This window comes from Callithrix jacchus, chromosome X (genome assembly GCF_049354715.1).
Source record: "Callithrix jacchus isolate 240 chromosome X, calJac240_pri, whole genome shotgun sequence".
Taxonomy (NCBI): domain Eukaryota; kingdom Metazoa; phylum Chordata; class Mammalia; order Primates; family Cebidae; genus Callithrix; species Callithrix jacchus.
The window spans coordinates 98780159-98798572 of NC_133524.1; the positions used below are offsets into that span (position 1 = coordinate 98780159).

Genomic DNA, 18414 nt, shown 5'->3' on the forward strand with positions numbered 1-18414 from the left:
AAAGATAGAGAGTAGATTGGTGGTTACCAGAGACAAGGAAGAATAAGAAGGAAGGGAGAGGGAGGAGATGAAGATGGCCAATTAGGAGCAGCTCAGGATTAGGGCTCCCAGCAAGAACACAGAGGGTGAGTGGACACCACATTTTCAGACAGATTTTTATTGCCCACAGACCAGGAGATTCCCAGGTGGAGGAGCCCCATGGGTCACCAGCACAGCTGTTTTGGCCAGCCCAGCAGGTCTTCGCACAAAATACACAGGTCTGGGAGCTGTTTTAGCTGGCGACTGGAGCACCTGGGAGACAAAGTCACCCATTCAACTGATATAAATGTGACTGAAACAGGGAGCCAGGCCAGGAGATTCCTGGGGGAAAATAGCATCTCGAATCTCCAGCACAGCTGTTTCAGCTGGTGCAGTGGGTCACCGCTTGGGAAATCATGCATATCCGGTTGCCTTTTCAACAGGCGACTGGAACACCTGGGAGACAGAGTCACCCATTCAACTGAAAAAAAGGGGACTCAAACAGGGAGCCAGGCCAGGAGATTCCCAGACAAATAATCACCACGAGCCCCCAGTGTGGCTGTTTCAGCCGGCTCAGCTGGACTCTACACAAAACCTCACACAAATCTGGGCACCTTATCAACTGGCGACTGGAACGCCTGGGAGACAGAGTTGCCCATTCAACTGAAAAAAGGGGACTGAAACAGGGAGCTAGGCCAGGAGATTCCCCGGCAAAAAAGTGCCACAAGCCTCCAGTCGCTGTTTCAGCCTGCACAGCAGGTCTACGCACAAGAAATTGCACAAATCTGGCACCATTGCAACTGGTGACAGGGATGCCTGGGAGACGGAGTCACCTGTTCGACTGAAAAAAAAGGGGGTCTGAGGCAGGGAGCCAGGTGATCAGGCTGAGCCTGTCCCACCCCCACAAAAAACAGCTATCAGCAACACTCTGGATTGAGAGTTTCACAGCAAGCACAGCAGAACCTGGAATGGTCCAACTCTGTGGCAGAGGGGCATCCACAATTACTGAGGCAGTCCAACACAACAGAGGTAGCCCGCCACTGCTGAGGCAGCCCACCATTGCCAAGGCAGTCTGTCATTACAGAGGTGGGCTGCCATTGCTGAGACAGTTCTAACTATAACCCTATAAACAGGACTGCAGAGAAGTTCACACTGCAGCTGGGCAGAGCCCACAGCAGCACAGTAAAGCCTCTGCAGGCAAACTGTGAGTAAGCTGCCTCCTCGCTGGGCAGGGCAGCCCTGAAAAAAGGCAGCAGCATGACAGAAACTTATAAATAAAGCCCTACCTCCCCAGGACAGAGCACCTGGGGGAAAAAAGACATTTATGAGTTCTGCTGCAGCAGACTTAAACGCACCTGCCCAGCAGCTCTGAATGGAACAAAGGAGCTCACAGCTCAGCACTTGAGCTGCAGACTGTCTCCTCAAGCAGCTTCCTGACCCACATATATCCAAAGAGTCACCTCATAAAGGAGAGCCCAGACTGACATCTGGTGGGTATGCTTCTGGGACAAAGATAGCAAAAAAAGAAACTGGCAGCAACCCTGACTGTTCTGCAGCCACTGCAGCTGATCCCCAGGTAAGCATGGCCTGGAGTGGACCTCAGCAGTCCTATAGCAGAGGGACCTGACTGTTAGAAGGAAAACTAAGAAACGGAAAGGAATAACTATACATCCACTCAGAGACCCCATCTGAAAGTCAATAACTACAAAGATGACAGGTAGATAAATCCACAAAGATGGGAAGACACCAGCACAAAAAGGATGAAAACACCCAAAAACAGAACACCTCTCCTCCTCCAAGGGATCACAACTCCTCACCAGCAAGGGAATAAGGCTCGAAGGAGAATGAGTCTGATGAATTGACAGAAACAGGCTTCAGAAGGTGGGTTATAAGAAATTTCTCTGAGCTAAAAGATCATGTCCTAATCCAATGCAAATAAACTAAGAATCTTGAAAAATGGTTTGATGAACTACTAATGAGAATAAACAGCTTAGAGAGGAATATAAGTGAATTGATGGAGCTGAAAAACACAACATGAAAACTTCACGAAGCACATACAAGTTTCAACAGCCAAACTGACCAAGCAGAAGAAAGGATATCAGACATCAAAGATCAACTCAATGAAATAAAATGAGAAGGCAAGATTAGAGAAAACCGGATAAAAAGAAATAAACAAAGTCTCCAAGAAATATGAGACTATGTGAAAAGACGTAAACTACATTTGATAGGTGTACCTGAACATGGCAGAGAGAATGAATTCAGGATATTATCCAGAAAAACTTCCCCAACCTAGCAAGGCAGGCCAATACTCAAGTCCAGGAAATACAGACAACACCCAAAGATATTCCTCAAGAAGAGCAACCCCAAGGCACATAATCGTCAGATTTACCAGGGTTGAAATGAAGGAGTAAATGCTAAGGGCAGCCAGAGAGAAACGTCAGGTTATCCACAAAGAGAAGCCCATCAGACTAACAGCGATCTCTCAGTGCAAACACTACAGGCCAGAAGAGAGTTGGGGACAATATGCAACATCTTTAAAGAAAAGAACTTTCAACCCAGAATTTCATATCCAGCCAACCTAAGTTTAATAAGCGAAGGAGAAATAAAATCCTTTACAAACATGCAATTACTCCGAGATTTCATCACCACCAGGCTTGCTTTACAAGAGCTCCTGAAAGGAGCACTAAACATAGAAATGAACAACCAGTACCAGCCAATCCAAATAACAAATGGTAAAAAGCATCGACACAGTGAAGAAACTGCATCAACTACCGGGCAAAACAGCCAGCTACCATCAAAACGGCAGGGTCAAATTCACACATAACAATATTAACCCTAAATGTAAATGGGCTAAATGCCCCAATCAAAAGACACAGACTGGCAAATTGGATAAAAAGCCAAAACCCATTGGTATGCAGTATCCAGGAAACCGATCTCACATGGAAGGATACACAAAGGCTCAAAATAAAGGGATGGAGGAAGATTTACCAAGCAAATGGAGAGCAAAAAAAAAGCAGGAGTTACAATTCTAGTCTCTGATAAAATAGACTTTAAACCAACAAAGATCAAAAGAGACAAAGAAGGACATTACATAATGGTAAAAGGATCAATGCAACAAGAAGAACTAATGATCTTAAATATATACACACCCAATACAGGAGCACCGAGATACATAAAGCAAGTTCTTAATGACTTACAAAGAGACTTGGACTCCCACACAGTAAAAGTGTGAGATTTTAACACTCCACTTTCAGTATTAGACAGATAAACCAGACAGAAAATTAACAAGGATATCCAGGACTTGAACTCAGACCTGGACCAAGCAAACCTAATAGACATTTACAGAACTCTCCACCCAAAATCCACAGAATATACATTCTTCTCAGCACCACATCACACCTACTCTAAAATTGACCACATAATCATAAGTAAATCACTCCTCAGCAAATGCAAAACAACGGAAATCATAACAAACAGTCTCAGACAACAGTGCAATCAAGGTAGAACTCAGAATTCAGAAACTAACTCAGAACTGCACAGCTTCATGGAAACTGAAAAACTGGCTCTTGAATGTTAACTTGATAAACAATAAAATGAAGGCAGAAATAAAGATGTTCTTCGAAACCAATGAGAACAAAGACACAGCATACCAGAATCTCTGGGACACATTTAAAGCAGTGTCTAGAGGAAAACATATAGCAATAAATGCCCACATGAGAAGCAAGGAAAGATCTAAAATCAACACCCTACTGTCAAAATTGAAAGAGCTAGAGGAGCAAGATCAAAAAAACCTCAAAATCTAGCGGAAGACAAGAAATAACTAAGATCAGAGCAGAACTGAAGGAGATAGAGATACAAAAAAAGACCTTCAAAAAATCGATAAATACAGGAGCTGGTTTTTCGAAAAGATCAACAAAATAGACCACTAGCCAGATTAATAAAAAAGAAAAGAGAGAATAATCAATAGATTCAATAAAAAACAATAAAGGGGATATCACCACTGATTCCACAGAAATACAAACCACCATCAGAGATTGTTACAAACAACTCTATGCACATACACTTGTAAACCTGGAAGAAATGGATAAATTCCTGGACACTTGTGTCCTCCCAAGCCTGAACCAGGAAGAAGTCAAAACCTTGAATAGACCAATAACGATGGCTGAAGTTGAGGCAGAATTAATAGCCTACCACCCAGAAAAAGCCCAGGTCCAGATGGGTTCACAGCCGAATTCTACCAGACATTCAAAGTGGAGCTGGTACCATTCTTTCTGAAACTATTCCAAACAATCTAAAAAGAGGGACTCCTTCCCAAATTATTTTATGAGACCAACATCATCCTGATACCAAAACCCAGCAGAGACTCAACAAGAAAAGAAAACTTCAGGCCAATATCCATGATGAACATATACGCAAAAATCTTCAATAAAATACTGGCAAACCAATTGCATGCAACAGCACATCAAAAAGCTTATCCACCATGATCAAGTAGACTTCATCCTGGGGATGCAAGACTGGTTCAAGATATGCAAGTCTCTAAATGTAATTCACCACATAAACAGAACCAAAGACAAAACCACATGATTACCTCAATAGATGCAGAGAAGGCCTCTGACAAAATTCAACAGCCCTTTATGCTAAAACTCTCAATAAACTAGGTATTGACAGAACATATCTCAAAATAATAAAAGCTATTTATGACAAAGCAACAGCCAATATCATACTGAATGGGCAAAAACTGGAAGAATTCCCTTTGAAATCTGGCGCTAGACATGGATGACCTTTCTCACCAGTCCTATTCAATATAGTATTGGAAGTTCTAGCCAGTGCAATCAGGCAAGAAAAAGAAATAAAGTGTATTCAATTAGGAAAGGAGGAAGTCAAATTGTCATACAAAATCAATGTGCAAAAATCACATGCATTCCTATACACCAATAACAGACTTAAAGAGAGCCAAATCAAGAACGAACTGCCATTCACAATTGCTACAAAGAGAATAAAATACCTAGGAATACAACTAACAAGGAACCTAAAGGACCTCTTCAAGGAGAACTACAAACCACTGCTCAACGAAATAAGAGAGGGCACAAACAGATGGAGAAACACTCCATGCTCAGGGCTAGGAAGAACCAATATCGTGAAAATGGCCATACTGCCCAAAGTAATTTACAGATTCAATGCTATCCCCATAAATCTACCAATGACCTTCTTCACAGAACTGGAAAAAACCACCTTAAACTTCATATGGTACCAAAAGAGAGCCCACATAGCCAAGACAATTCTAAGCAAAAAGAACAAAGCAGGAGGCATCATGCTACCTGACTACAAACTATACTACAAGGCTACAGTAATCAAAACAGCATGGTATTGGTACCAAAACAGAGGCCTCGGAGGCAACACAACATATCTACAACCGTCTGATCTTTGACAAACCTGACAAAAGCAAGCAATGGGGAAAGGATTCCCCATTGTTTAATAAATGGTGTTGGGAAAACTGGCTAGCCATGTGCAGAAAGCAGAAACTGGATCCCTTCCTGACACCTTACACTATAATTAACTCCAGATGGATTAAAGAGTTAAACGTAAGACCTAACACCATAAAAACCCTAGAAGAAAATCTAGGCAAAACCATACAGGACATAGGCATAGGCAAGGACTTCATGACCTAAACACCAAAAACATTGGCAACAAAAGCCAAAATAGACAAATGGGACCTAATCAAACTCCACAGCCTCTGCACAGCAAATGAAATAGTCATTAGAGTGAATCATCGACTAACAGAATGGGAAAAAAATTTTATAATCTTCCCATCTGACATAGGGCTAATATCCAGTATTGACAAAGAGCTAAAACAGATTTACAAGAAAAAAACAAACAAGCCCATTCAAAAGTGGGCAAAGGATATGGACAGACACTTTTCAAAAGAAGACATACATGAGGCCAACAAACATGTGAAAAAATGTTCATCATCACTGGTCATTAGAGAAATGCAAATCAAAACTACATTGAGATACCATCTCATGCCAGTTAGTACGGCGATCATTAAAAAATCTGGAGACAACAGATGCTGGAGAGGATGTGGAGAAATAGGAACATTTTTACACTGTTGGTGGGAGTGTAAACTAATTCAACCATTGTGGAAGACAGTGTGGCGATTCCTCAAGGACCTAGAAATAGAAATTCTATATGGCCCAGCAATCCCATTACTGGGTATATATCCAAAGGATTGTCAGTTGTTCTACTATAAGGGCACATACACACGAATGTTCACTGCAGCACTGTTTACAATAGCAAAGACTTGGAACCAATCCAAATGCCCATCGATGATAGACTGGACAGGGAAAATGTGGCACATATCCACCATGGAATACTATGCAGCCATAAAAAATTATGAGGTTGTGTCCATTGTAGGGACATGGACGAACCTGGAAACCATCATTCTCAGCAAACTGACACAAGAACAGAAAATCAAACACCACATGTTCTCACTCGTAGGCGGGTGTTGAACAATGAGAACACATGGACACAGGGAGGGGAACACCACACACTAGGGGGAAATAGGGGAGGGACAGCGGGGGTGGGGAGTTGGGGAGGGATAACATGGGAAGAAATGCCAGATATAAGTTATGGGGACAAAGGCAGGAAATCACACTGCCATGTGTGTACCTATGCAACAACCTTACCTGTTCTTCACATGTACCCCAAAACCTAAAATGCAATTTTAAAAAAATAGCTGGGCATGGTGATGGTGGTGAGTGCCTATAGTCCCAGATACTCAGGAAGCTGAGGTGAGAGGACTGCTTGAGTCTGGGAGGCCAAGGCTGCAGTGAGTCATAATTGCACCACTGCGCTCCAGCCTGGATAACAGAGGAAGAACATGTCTCAAAAAAAAAGGTAGCAAAAATTTTCTAGTCTAAATATTTTTAATAGGAACCCTATGGTTCTATCATGATTCAACATTAGTTTCCAATAATTGCTACAAAGAGGTTTTATTTTTCCCTTGAACAGTATGCTGTGTTGGTATATGAAATGCTCCTTCATAAAGGGGCAACCATTTTGATGGAATATCTATGCCTAGTATTGCCATTCCACAGTTTAAGAATGTATAATCTTTAAATGCTCTTGAAAATGCACTATCAAATGCAGAGTTAGACTGTTGAGAAATTCTTCAGTTCTTTCGTATTACACTTTTAAAAAAATAGATGTGAAGAAATCCATGTGAAAAGAGTATTAGACTACAACATATCTGTCCATCCAACCATCCATCCATCCTTCCATCCATCCAACCATCCATCCATCCATCCATCCATCCATCCATCCATCCATCCATCCATCCATCCAATCAATAAGTTCCTTATGCCAGACACTGGGAATACAGAATGGATAAGGCACCTGATCTAAGAGAGCCTATATTCTCATGGGGAAAGCATTATATAAAAATGGGAGGGCATTACTTCAGACTGAGTGGTCAGGGAAGACCTCTCTTAGGGGGTGATATTTTAACAGATTGCTAAAGAAGGGATCCAGGGGAAGAGTATGCCAGGCAGAGACTCCAAGATGGAAAGAAGCTTGTATATGTTTGAAGATCAGCAAGAAGCCAGTGTGGCTAGATGAAACCGAGTAAGGTGCACAGGGACGCAGATGAGAAATGAGATAGGTAGGACCTCACAGGCCCTGGTAAGGAGTTTAGATTGTATTGCATGGGAGAGGAAGTTATGAGAGGGTTTTAAGCAAGTGAATGACATGTTCTTGTTCCTGCTTTCTATAAGAGACATGGCTGCTGTATGGAAAATGGATGGCAGTGAGTAGGGAGAGTGAGAGGGAAAGCAAGGAGACTAGTTAAGAAGTAGGAGTCTAGGTAAAAAATGATAGTGGCTTAGACTAGATTTGTAGCAGTGAAGCTGAGAGGAATTGGTGGTGAAATTTGAAATATATCATGAATGCAGAGTCAGCATGGCTGGCAGATTAGATGTGGAAGGTGAGGGAAGAATCAAGCATGATGCCAAGATATTGATCCAAGCAACTGGGTAACTGGAGGTGCTATACACGAAGATGGGGAAGATTGCTGGAGGGGTAGGTTCGGGAGAAAGGGCCATTAAGAGTTGTTTAGACATTGAGGTTTGAGATGCCTATTAGGTATCTCAGTGCAGATACTAATCAGGCAGTCAACTAAGTGAAGGGAAAAAATGGGGCTGGAAATACAAATAGGGGAGTTGATAGTTAACCTCCTAAGACTGGCTGCAGGGAAGTATCTGTAAGGAAGAGATAGTGGAGATCTGGTCTTGAGGCATATCAATAATTAGAGGTTGGAAAGAGGAAGAACACCCAGAGAGGCAGAAGGCAAACCAAGAATAGCTGGTCATCAAAAAGCCAAGTGAAGAAAGTATTTCTAGAAGGAGGGAGTAATCAATTGTGACTACTGCTGTGGAAAAACAATATGAAAACTCAGGACCATTGGATTTAGCCCAAGGGAGGTGGCTGGTGGTTTGGTGGAAAGAGTGGTACTGAAAGTCAGGCTGGAAAGGGTTCAAGAGAGAGTACAGAATGAGGTAAGTAGATACAGCAGCAAATATTAGAAGCTCTTTCCTGGTATTTTGCTATAAACGTCAGCAGATAAATGCAGCAGTAGCTAAGGGAAAATGGAAACCATAAGAAGGGCTTCTTGGGGTTAGGTGGCAGTTATAATGGATTTATATGCTGAATTAATGATTTTGCATAATCTATAGATTTTCCTCATCTTCTGAAAAAGAAATAAAATTCGTTTGATAATTTATGTTCAAGACATGCGTTTTTGTTCTGTACACACTTAATCCATGTTGTTTTGTTTTGCAAGAAGCAGGATAGGTTACAAATGGTTGTCTACACTTGGTTTGGCCAGTCAGCCAAGACAATGAGTGTTCCAGCTTACTTTTCAGTTGCTAGAGGCTGCAATTTTGCTGTCTCTAACACAGAGGGAACTTGCTTTTTCCTTCGTGGAAATTTAATCTAGATGCTCCTAGGTGGGCAATGGGGGGGAAATGTCCACATGGAGAGTAGTAGCTAGACCACACAGGACATCTGCCTTCTCCTTTGAGATTGCTCCCTGCATCACCACCCAATACATTTGGTGTTGAGGGACAGCACCTTGCTTAACTTCCTCTACATAGCTGAGATCATGTTGGACCATTTAAACAAAGTTTCATGGAGAATTTGGGGGTTACAACATGGAAATGTTCACACAATAAAATGTAACTAGAGAATCTGGTTTACAGAGCATAACTCACTCATCTCTGGTTCAGGTGCTCCTACAAAGATGACTGCATGACCTGTAGTCCACTTCAATGAGGCAGAGATCATCTGTAACCCCTGCCCACTGTGGAGGGAGGGAGAGAAGAAAGAAAAGGGGTAGAGGGAGAGAGAAGGTGAGAAACAGAGAGAGAGAGGTAGGTTCTCACACCCAGCTAGTCCTCTTTAAACTAGAACTAGAACTAGAACTCACCACTGGCCGGGTGGTGACTCACACCTGTAATCCCAGCACTTTGGGAGGCTGAGACTGGTGGATCACCTGAGGTCTGGCGTTCAAGACCAGCCTGACTAACATGGTGAAACCCCACCCCTACTAAAAATAAATAAATAGATAAAATACAAAATTAGTTGGGCATGGTGGTGCATGCCTGTAATCCCAGCTACTCGGGATGCTGAGGCAGGAGAATCGCTTGAACCCGGGAAGGGGAGGTTGTGGTTAGCCAAGATTGTGCCACTGCACTACTCCAGCCTGGGCAACAAGAGCGAAACTCCATCTCAAAAAAGAAGAACTCACCACTTTCTCAGGTGATTAATATTAGTAAGGTCTATTCATTTCAGGACTTAAGTATAGTCTTATTCTGTGGCCTTGATTAGATACCTACACAGGATTATAAGACAGTAAGCCCAACATCCATACAAGACACACACACACACACACACACACACACACACACACACACCCCAGAGATGGAAGAGAGGAGGGGTTTTGTTATGCTCTCATGATTTGAGATACTACTAGGACCTGGCATCTCCAAGTGGAAAGTGAATCCACTTCATAGAAACCTAGGTCTGTGATAACCAGGGGCCTGCTGGGGCAAGAAAGAAGAGAAGAGATTAAAATAAATCCTTGGGGACTGCTCTGCACTTTCACTAGTCATTTGTCCAGCCCTAGTGTAATCCCGTATACAGCAACCTCATAGCCAACTTACCCCACAGAACATCCCACACCAAGGAAACCAAGAACAAAATGTTACAGGAGCTCGTTTAATCTGCACATGGAGATGCTTTTATCCAGTGATAGGCTCAGAGAAACATCAGTCTCACCTAAGCACTCTTTTTATTTATTTATTTATTTATTTTTGAGACGGAGTCTTGCTCTGTCACCAGGCTGGTGTGCAGTGGCGCAACCTCGGCTCACTGCAACCTCCACCTCCTGGGTTCAAGCGATTCTTCCGCCTCAGCCTCCCGAGTAGCTGAGACCACAGGCGCGTGCCACCACATCTGGCTAATGTTTTTGTATTTTTAGTAGAGACGGGTTTTACCGTGTTGGCCAGGATGGTCTCAATCTCTTGACCTTGTGATCCACCCACCTCAGCCTCCCAAAGTGCTGGGATTACAGGCGTGAGCCACCGCGCCCAGCCACCTAAGCACTCTTAAAGCTGTGTGTGCGTCTAGTGGTGACGGAAAAGGGTGCTTCTCATCTGCTTCTCCTCATTGTGAAAAATCACAGCAAAACCTCACAATATATTCAGCACCAGATAAAAGGGAAACTGTGAGACTTTTCTGAAAGTGAGATGAAGAACAAACCATTTTGAGGCAGCAAATAAACAGAAAGGGAACCAGGAGGAGGCTGGGGCTGCAGCCGCAGAGGAAATGGTCCTGAACAGCAGACACCTTCTTCAGGAACTGGGAACTAAGAGATTCTGCTTTGCTTTCCCACCTGGCAATATTACTTTCAGAGCTGCAGCCAAATGGGTACATCCCAGGTCCCACAAGTTAAGACTCTGAGTATATTTCTTTTATAAAAAATTATCAAATACAGTAGCTGATTATTAGCTTATGATATCACTAATGGTACTATGGTATTTTGAGGCATGATATTGTCTTTGTGTGCCAGCTAAAAGGCTAATCACCATGTACTTCATTGTTTCTATTGGGAGATGCATTCCAAGTTCCAAACAAATGACCTAAGTGAGATTTTAGGGGAAAATACTGTTAATTGGTGTAACTTTATTTCCAAAAAAGTAAAATTTCAAGTTTCTACTTTTGCAGTATATAGCTTACTTTAAAAGCTTAAAAGCCTTTCCAGAGAGAAATGGGAAATATTATAAACCAGATGATGATAGACAGTTCTGATTAAAAACAGTGAAACACATTCATCTAGTCTTTATGTAATTTTCTCACATTCAATTACTGTAAAACACAAATGCAATGTAAATATCAAGGATATCTCAAATCTTCCTTAACCAAACTCATGGTCAGCTTTGCAATATAGCAAGAACTGCCCTTTTTTTCTCTTTATTTCAATAGTTTTTGGGGAATTGGTTGCATGGAGAAACTCTCTAGTGATGATTTCTGAGATTTTAGTGCACCTGTCACCTGAGCAGTGTACACTGTACCTGGTGTGTAGTCTTTTATCCCTCACCCCTTTACATCCTTCCTCACAAGCCCCCATGATGCCTTTGCATCCTCACAGCTTAGCCCCCATGAACTTCCCTGCACATGTCCTATGCATGAGATATAAAAGGGCATAAAACAAATTCTTTGCCCTTGAATAATTTAGTCTTCTGGGAAAGGAAATGGGAAATCCTTAAATAGAGGTAGATGCTTAATAAAACCTGATGTATTTTAGCTGCTTAATGAAACCTGATGTATTTTTGCACTGATTGTAAAAAAATACTTACCTAAAAGACAAAGACAGCTTAATAACTTTCTTGATTTTCTACTTGTAGTAATGGTGTTCTCAAAAGCAAACATTCAGTCACTTTGGGCTAAGAATTATGATTTTACATAAAAGAGAAACAGAGATTATCTAAATCTGAAGCCATGCCAGTAATTGTCACAAGTAACAGTCCATTGACATATCTGTTTATGGATGTTAAAAATTCCTATAATCTTAAATTCCAAACCAAGATCTTCATCTCTATCCCTGCCCTGTCTAGACTAGAAATTGATATTTTCAGCTACACTCTAAAAAAAAAAAAAACCCATGCAGGCTAATAACTTCCTCGATCTATCAGTAATACATCTGAGTCCACAGAGTAACCTTTCTGTAACACTTTCATCATGCCACTTACACTAAGAGTCCCATTACCTACAGGATAAGGGCAAATTATTAACGTTGAAAATGATGTGAAAACCACTGAAGTGATGTGTTTAAAATCTCTGTACGAATTTAGTGACAGAAGCATGACCAAAATGCAAGTCTTCTCTCAACCCCATGCACTTTCCCATTTCCAATCTTTTTTTTTTTTTTTTTTTTAGATGGAGTCTTGCTCTGTCACCCAGGCTGGAGTGCAATGGCATGCTCTCGGCTCACTGCAACTTCTGCCTCCTGGGTTCAAGCGATTCTCCTGCCTGGGCCTCCTGAGTAGCTGGGATTACAGGCCCGCAGCACCATGCCAGGCTCATTTTTGTGTTTTTAGCAGAGATGGGGTTTCACCATGTTGGTCAGGCTGATCTCGAACCCCTGACCTCATGATCTGCCCACCGCAGCCTCCCAAAGTGCTGGGATTACAGGCCTGAGCCACTGTGCCTGGCTTCCATTTCCAGTCTTATCCACTGCTGCTTCAACATCCAAGAAGTGTACGGATTATTGTCTGAATTTCCCAAAAGTATGTCCACCTGTATTTTTGATAAACAAGGGCAGAAACCAAGCTTTAGTCAGCTTCTTAGCCCTAGTACCTGGAACACAGGTGCTTACTGAACTAAACAGAGCTGGAAAGATTCTGCCATCCTTTTCATAATGCAAATCCTACTGCATTCAAGTTTTATCTTTATTACAAATGATTCCCTGACCACAATTCACAAAGGTAGTTCCTACTTGGGACTCATTTATTTTAGTCATATGCTGCCTGCTTAGCATATCATAGTCTTTGATGTAGTATTACATAATGTTACAGTCTTGGTTTTCCACTTTATTATTACATGTGCACAACTCAAATATAAATTCTTTTAAGAGTACTATTTCTGACTATCTGCCTTTTGGAATATAATCCTGACACGGAACAATGCTCATATGTTTATTAAATTCTACTCCGGCTTCCATGCTAGGTGGGAAAAAAATACAACTAGCCGTTAGATTTCTATTTTCCATCAATTGCTATATTTTTATGCCTGTAAACCAAGAGTTCTTTTTTCTTTTTTTTTTTTCTTTTTTTTTTTTTTTTTGAGATGGAGTCTCACTCTGTCACCCAGGGTGGAGTGTAATGGTGTGATCTCAGCTCACTGCAACTTCCACTTCCCAGGTTCAAGCAATTCTTCTGCCTCAGCCTCCCAAGTAGTTGGGACTACAGGCACACACCACCATGCCTGGCTGACTCTTTTTGTATTTTTAGTAGAGACAGAGTTTCACTATGTTGGCCAGGCTGGAACTCCTGACCTCAAATGATCCACCCACCTTGGCCTCCCAAAGTGCTGGGATTACAGGCGTGAGCCATGGCTCCTGGCCAAGTTTTTCAAAATCCATTTAAAAACATTATTAGGAATGTTCCATTTCTTGATTTGTTTTTGGTTATACAAGTTGTAACTTACTGATTTGTATACCATTCTATTCTTTGACATAGCCCAAATATAAAGGGATTTTTCACTTTACTTTTATTGCTAATTAAACCCCACATCACTTACATAATGAAAGAATCTGTATGTTTATGACATGAAGAAAGTGAGAAAAAAAATAGAACTCTCAAAAGCACTCCTAGCCATCAAGCAACACATATGCTTTTTCTATATTCTGGTATTTTTATGCCGCTATATAACTTACATTTATTATCTCCTACATATCTTTGTCCATAGATGGTATGCACTCATCTACATAAAACTGTTTAGAGGGGGGAAACCATGTTATCACAGTGACACCTCCTGATGTTTAGCTATAATTTTATACTCTAAGTGAAGGACAGATTTTTTTGGTGTCAAAATTTTTAATAAAATTTAATATTAATGTTTTCCATTTAAATAATTTGTTGTATAATTGTTAAAAACAAATCTATGTAATACACAATTGACCAGAGATTTTTCTTTATTTTATGACAATGATCTTACTGTCATTTTATTAACTATTTCCTTTAAAAAGACACTTTCCCAATAAAGCAGCTTAAGTATTCAAAGAAAAAAAAAAAAAAGAAGGAAGGGAGACGAAGAGAAGTTGACCAATGGATGCAAATACATGATTTGATACATGTAATAAGACCTAGGGTTGAGCAGTAGGGTAACTATAGTATACAATAATCTATTGTACTTTCCAAAATAGCTAGAAGAAAGTAATTCAAATGTTTTTAACAAAAAGAAAAGGCAAATATTTAAAGTAACAGATATCCCAAATACACTGATTTGATCTTTGTGAATTATACAAATGTATTGTTATCACGTGTACTGTGAAACTATGTGTATCTATTATGCATCAGTGAAAAATTGTTTAAAAAGAGAGAAATAATACATATGCATACTGCTATATTTGTAATACATAAGCAATTAATTACATAATTACCTATGTTGTTATCTTTACCAATGCTTATATTTTGTGGTATAGATTCATATTATCATTTGGTGTTATTTCATTTTAGCCTGCAAAAATTTCCTTAGTATTTATTGTAAAGACAGGGCTACTAGCAATGAATTCTTTCAGTCTTTGTTTAGCTGGGGATATCTTTTTTCACACTCTCACTTTGAAGTATGGTTTTACTATTAGGTTGATGCAAAAGTAATTGTGGGGTTTTACTTTTAATGGCAAAAACCGCAATTACTCTTGTACTAGCCTAATAGATAGACAATTTTGGCTTGACATTTTTTCTTCTTTTCTGTGCCTTGAATGTCATCCCTTTGCTTTCTGGCCTCCATTGATCCTGATGACAAATCAGCTATAATATTATTGTGACTTTCTTGTATTTGATCATTCAATTTTGTGTTACTGCCTTCCAGATTTGTTGTTTTTGGTTTTCAACAGTTTGTGATGTGCTTACATGTCTTTCTCTTTATCCTATTTGCAGTTAGTTGAGATTCTTAGATGTTTAGATTAATGTTTTTCATCCAATTTGGGATGTTTGGGGACATCATTTCTTCAAATATGTTTTAACAGATTTATTTCAATATAACTCACAAACCATACAACTTATCCATTTAAAATGTATAATGCAATGGGTTTTAGTATATTCACAAAATTGTTCATCAATCACCACAACTGATTCTGCAGCATTTTAGTCACTTCTAAAAGAAACCATACTCCTCTTAGCTCTCAACCCAATCTCCCCATACCTCTGAGCTCTAGGCAATCACTAATATGCATTCTGTCTGTATAGATTTGTCCATTATGGACATTTCACATAAGCGAAATTATATAAAATATGTGGTTATTTGTGACTGGATTTTTAAATTTAGCATGTTTTCAAGATTCATCCATGTTGGAGTATGTTTCAATACTTCATTTAATTTTATTGCTGAATAATATTCCATTGTATGAATATACTACCTTTATCCATTCATAAGTTAATGGACATTCAAGTTGTTTTTTGGCTATTATGAATAATGTTGCTATGAAAACTCATGCACAAGTTTTTGCGTGGATATATGTTTTCATTTCTGCGTACATGACTAGGAGTGGAATTGCTGGATTATATGATAACACTGTGTTTAACCATTTGAACACCTGCTAGACCCTATTCAAAAGTGGCTGCACCACTTTATATCCGCACCAGCAAAGTATGAGGTTTGCAGTTTCTCCACATCCTTGCCAACACTTACTATTTTTATTATAGACATCCTAGTGGGTGTGCAGTGGCATCTTATTGTGGTATTGATTTGTATTTCCCTAATGGATAATGATGAGTATCTTTTCATCTGCTTATTGGCCATTTGTATATCTTCTTTGGAAAAATGTCTAGCTGGTTCCTTTGTCCATTTTAAATTCAATTGTCTTATGACTTTTGAGTTGTAAGATTTTTTATGTATTCCATATATAATTTCCTTTTAATATATAGGATTTGCAAAAATGTTCTCCAATTCTGTGGGTTGCCTTTTCACCTTCTTGATGGTATCCTTTGAAGCATAAAAGCTTTTATTTTGATAAATGCCAAGTTATGTACTTTTTACTTTGTTACTTATATTTTTGTTGTCATACAAAATAAACCACTCCTTTTTTTTGAAACTCGATGTTTATTTTCCATGATGAATCTTATATGTTGTTTAAGAGCCCACACAAGAACATCTTAAGACCATTCAGTGGTTGCTCCTACTCATTCAGTGGCCTGAGCAGTAAGAGCTTCAGACCAGTCTTCCGTGGCAGGCTGGGTGCTCCAGTCTTCAGTAGGGAACTGCTGGATAGGCACAGAGGGCATCTGCATGCCTTCAGACCAGTTGGCAACCTCAGGCTGAGTAGCAGTGAACTCAGGAGCTGGAGCAGTCCATTCGCCCTGAAATTCCTCCTTGGTCACAGCCTTTTCAGCAGCAGCTTGCTCTTCTTTTTCAATCTCTTCAGGCTTTCTGTAGAAGTAGAGATCAGGCATGACCTCCCACGGGTGTTCACGGGAAATGGTGCCATGCATGCGCAAAACTTCCCGAGCCAGCATCCACCACATCAAATCCACTGAGTGAGCTCCCTTGTTGTTGCATGGGATGGCAATGTCCACATAGTGCAGAGGAGAATCTGTGTTACACAGAGCAATGGTAGGTAAGTTAACATAAGACGCCTCCATGAGAGGCTGGTGGTCAGCCCTTGGGTCAGTAACCACAAGCAGCCGTGGCTCCCGGAAGGCTGCCTGGATCTGGTTGGTGAAGGTTCCAGGAGTAAAGCGGCCAGCAATTGGAGTGGCTCCAGTGGCAGCAGCAAACTTCAGCACAGCCCTCTGGCCAGTATTCCTGGAGGATATAACACTGACATCAGCATTGTTTCCAATGGCAACAATGGCACGAGCTGCCAGGAGAAGCTTCTCCCAGGTCCTCTTCAGATTTATGATGTAGATGCCATCACTTTTCCTTTTATAGATATACTGCTCCATCTGGAAGTCAAGGTTGGTGCCACCTAAATGGGTTCCTGCTGCCAGGAACTTAAGGACATCCTCCTCCTTCATTTTCAGGACATTAAGGTCTCCGGACATTGTGAAAGTTTCCCTTTAAGTTATCATGGGAATCCAGAACAATGCTGTTTGGAGCCCTTGGCAGGTAGCGCGGAAAGCATAAACCACTTCTTAATTCAAAGTCACAAAGGCAACTTTTGTTTCCTTTTAAGACTTTTAGTTTTAGCTCTTACTTTTAGGTCTTTGATCATTTTTAATTAATTTTTGTATGTATATATATATTTGAGACAAGTCTTGCTCTTATTTTGAGATGGAATCCCTCTCTTTCACCCAGGCTGGAGCAGAGTGGCACAATCTCAGCTCACTACAACCTTCACCTACTGAGCTCAAAAGATTCTCCTGCCTCAGCCTCCCAAGTAGCTGGAGGGAGTACAGGCACTCACCACCACACCCCATAAATTTTTGTATTTTAATAGAGATGGGGTTTCGCCATGTTGTCCAGGGTAGTCTCAAATTCCTGACCTCAGATGATCGGCCCGTCTCAGCCTCCCAAAGTGCTGGGATTACAGTTGTGAGCCACCACATGTGGCCAATTTTTGTATATTTGCTTGTGGATAGCCAGTTGTCCCTTCACCATTTGAAGACAAGTCACCATTTCCTCCAGTAATTAGTATTGGCACTCTTTTCTCCTATCAGATAACCATAAATATACAGGTTTACTTCTGGATTCTCAGTTGTATTCTGACAGACATCTATATGTCTATCTTTTTGCCAATATCACCATCATGATAAGTGTAGCTTTGCGGTAAATTTTAAAATTTGGGAAATTGAGTTCCTCCAACTCTTTTTCCATGATTATTTTGGCTATTCTGAATCCTTGTATTTAGAATAAATTTGTCATTTTCATAAAAGAAGTGAAGTGATATTTTGATACAGATTGTGTAGAATTTGTAGATAAAATTGGGGCATAATGCCATCTTAATAATATTCTGTTTTCAGATCCATGAACAGGACATTTTCTCTCATTTGTTTAGATTTCATTTTATTTCTTTCAATAATATTTTGTAGTTTTAAGTATAAAAGTTATCTATTATTGGTTAAATTTATCTCCACATATTTTACTCTTAATGGTATTATAAATGGAATTGTTTTATAGATTGTA

At 40.4% G+C, this 18414-nt stretch overlaps 1 pseudogene; it reads right to left on the bottom strand.

Moving 5' to 3' along the window:
* Positions 1–16472: 16472 nt before the first annotated feature.
* Positions 16473–17333, bottom strand: LOC100386289 (small ribosomal subunit protein uS2 pseudogene; annotated as a pseudogene).
* Positions 17334–18414: the final 1081 nt, after the last annotated feature.